This window comes from Nematolebias whitei, chromosome 1 (genome assembly GCF_014905685.2).
Source record: "Nematolebias whitei isolate Nwh7 chromosome 1, NemWhi1, whole genome shotgun sequence".
Lineage (NCBI taxonomy): Eukaryota > Metazoa > Chordata > Actinopteri > Cyprinodontiformes > Rivulidae > Nematolebias > Nematolebias whitei.
The window spans coordinates 11,938,176-11,942,056 of record NC_056498.1 but is presented as its reverse complement, the minus strand read 5'-3'; positions in this window follow the sequence as shown (position 1 = coordinate 11,942,056).

The window sequence follows — 3,881 nt, the reverse complement described above, 5'->3', positions numbered from 1 at the left end:
TTCTCTCTCTCTCTCTCTCTCTCTCTCTCTCTCTCTCTCTCTCTCTCTCTCTCAAAGCATTTTGTGGTGCACATAATCTATTTGTGGTTTGTACCTTCATCTACACAAAAGTTTATCTGTGCTACAGCCGATTGAACCAGCCCAGTTTGACAACCAGCAACATGTCAAAACTTCACAACCACGGGTTTCTAATGTCACACAAGAAAAACTCAGACAAGTTGGACCATTTAGAAAGAATTTCATTGAAGCCCAGATCATAAAATTAAAGGTGCTGAATTTTGTGAAAGAATGTTAGAATAAAATACTTTATATCCCCTCCGCTCTATTTAAAATCCCTGTTAAGAGCAAACTTTGAATAAAAACATAAAATTTACTTCTTCAAAATACTGTTCATTCACGTTAAAAGTTATCAAATTAGAAAATTCCCCAAATTTTACCACTCCAGGTATAGCCTTACTCTAATATTAAATAAATTATTTATTCTCTCAAAAATGCTAAAAAAATGTCTCTGTAAAGAGACTTTTTTTTTTGGGGGGGGGGGGGGGGGGGGTGTTCTTGTGTAAATCAAACAAAACACACACACACAAATAAAATAAAATAGCATGCAGTCTTTTGCCATGCCACTCTAAACTGAACTCTGGTGCACCCTGTTGCCACTGATCATCTTTCAGATGCCTTCACAACTTGACAGGAGTCAACCTATAGTGAATTCAGTAAACTGGACATGAATTAGGAAGCCTGATCATACAATGTCTATTCACAAAGTCCGATAGATGACAGTACATGTCAGAGCACAAACCAAGCCATGAAGTCTAAAAATGTCTGCAGACATTAGAGACAGGATTGCATCAATCTGGGAAAGGGTCCAGAAAACTTTCTACAGGACTAAAGGTCCCAATGAACAGTCACCTACATCATCTATTAATGAAAGAAGTTGGGAACCATCAGGACTTTCCAAGTGCTGTATGTCTTACCCATCTGGGCAAATGAAGTAGTAGGCAGGGAGGTGACCAAGCAGCCAATGATCATTTTGAAAGAGCTCTAGCATTGGTTTGTAGGGAAAGGAAAACCTTCAAGAAGAACAACTAATACAACACCGTCTACCATACAAGTGGTATGTTATATACATTTACAGTATATAACTAAAAAATAGCAAAACGGTACAAAGGTACGTACACATGGAAAAGGTAATACGAAACATGAACCATACGTCCAACAAAGTTGTCAGGTCCTCTGGACGGTTTCATTTTGTTAAGACATTCATCTTTCTTCCAAAAGACATCATTAGTCCAAGGAGACACAACAAACTCAATCTTAGAAATAGCACCTTCACATAGTGGGTCAACCAGTTTTGATGGTGCTAAGATGGTTTCTGTAGTCCGCCCTCTCCCCTGTCGACTCGTTTGATGCAATTGTGGCTAAAGTGATTCAAAATACCCTGATTCATGCTCAATAATCCAGTTAAATGGTAAATGGACTGTACTTATATAGCAGCTTTCTATCTTATCAAAGATACTCAAAGTGCTTTACACTACAATCTGTGCCTCATTTACCCATTCATACAGCACTCTACTAGATCTACAAAGCTAATCGAACAAATCATTCTAAAGAGACTACTCAGAGTTTTAGATCACATTCATACACCGATGGGACACACATCTGAGGCAATGAGGGGTTCAGTGTCTTGCCCAGGGACACTTAGGCATGTGACTGCTGGTGGATTCGAACTCCCAACTCTTGCATTGTAGGACGACTGCTTTAACCACTCACCCACAGCCACCCGTCAGGTCCTCTGTCCGAAAACTGTCCAGAAGACCTGACTGAACTTTGTTGGATTTTTCTACCTGAATTACTGAGCATGAGTCAGGATATGAATGAACCTCACTTATCTTTCAGCTTATCAAGCTCACATGCACTGACAGACAGATGGTACTGTATTTCCAAATCCCTCTCTTTACTCCACAACAAGGTACAAAGAGTGAATACAGTTGATCATTTCAAAAAGTATAAAAGTTACAGAAAACAAAAGCCATAGCCAAGATACCATGACAAACTAAATATTTTGATATATAAATGCTTAAACTAGCTGATAATAGGCTAAGGTACTTAGTCAAAAATAAAAATAAAAATTGGAGAAACTAAACAAGTAAACAATAATGTGAATGAAAACTCAGCCCTAAGTAATTTGACAGATGAAATTATTTCAGTTCATTTGAACATGATTCTGTATAGAGTCACGTACGTGCTTAATAGAAACACTCTTACTCATTATCTTCACACATCCTATGGTTTCCTAAAGGCTTTCTGACTCCAGGAAACACGCAGACATTTCTGTGTGCCAAAGTTTAATTATGACCACAAGACTACAAGTCTGCAAGTGTGACCTTTATGTATGGTTGGTCCTTCTCAGGGATATAAATTCCCCTGATGGGTTTTGTTACTTTATCACAACTGAGTTATGTCTTTAAGGACAAGTAGCAGGAAGTAGGGGACAATTTCAATCTAGCCTCCAAAGATAAAGATATTTAAATGTTCACTTTTTGTATACTTTGCTAACCTTTGTGAAACTGCTTTTTATGTGTATCAACTAAAACATTGCAGGGTTTGTTCACTGTTAACAGAAGGCTACAAACTTCATTAAGACTGGGATCCAGTGACTTCAGTAGAACTACAAGTGATTCAAAACTACGTCAGGTTTCATTTTACAACAGGATTTATCTCACAATTGGATACATTTTTCTGCTGTTATCAACTAATATGGTGAACGCAATGCATATATACTGTTTCTGACACATCAGTTTTAGTAATGGTTACAGTATATGGAACTTGCAGGTAAAATAAGACAACACAAACTGTTTGTAGGACCACTCATACCCAGCAGGAGTGAGACGAGGTAAATAGTCATGGTGCACAGCTAGAAAATATTTTTTCAATGTAACATATATGTTTTGTTTTTTTGTTTGATTGTTGTTTTAAATACAAAAAAATAATAATAATAATAAATGAAAGCAATTGTTGCATTCATTTCCCTCATTCACTAAAATCAAACCAAAAGTTGTGAGTTATGCCTTCCCTCTCTAAAGATTTACAAGATAATATACACACACACGCACAAACACATATATTTACATATATATATATATATATATATATATATATGTGTGTGTGTGTGTGTGTGTATATATACATATATGTGATAGATGGCAACTGGACTGCACTTATATAGTGTTTTCTATCTTATTGAGATACTCAAAGGGCTTCACACGCCAATCTGTGCTTTTATTTACCCATTCATACAGCACTCTACTAGATCTATACAAAGACAAGTCAATGCTTTAGATCACATTCATACACTGATGGGACACACATTTGAGGCAATGAGGGGTTCAGTGTCTTGCCCAGGAACACTTTGACATGTGACTGCTAGTGTAATCGAATCCCCAACTCTTGCATTGGAGGACAACTGCTTTAACCACTCAGCCACAGCCACCCCTTTTGGCTGCTCCCTTCTTAAGGGGTCGCCACAGTGAACTGTCACACAAAGACTTGGCAATGTTTTTTTTTATGCCGGATGCCCTTCCTGACACAACCACAGACCACCAAACTACCACAGCCCTTTGTGTGAAGCAGAGAGTTGCCATCTAGGGCACCCGGGGGAACAGATGGTGGGGGTTAAGGGCCTTGCTCAAGGGTCCAAAGTGGGGCAAATGAGGGTGGAGACAGTTGTGAGTGCTTCACCTATATCCCACCCATATTTTAATGTTGGGGAGTCAAACTGGCAACCTTCCAATCACAGGCCCACCTTCTCAACCTCTGTGCCACCACTCCTCTTTGTATGAGTATATATGTATATATATATATATATATATATATATATATAT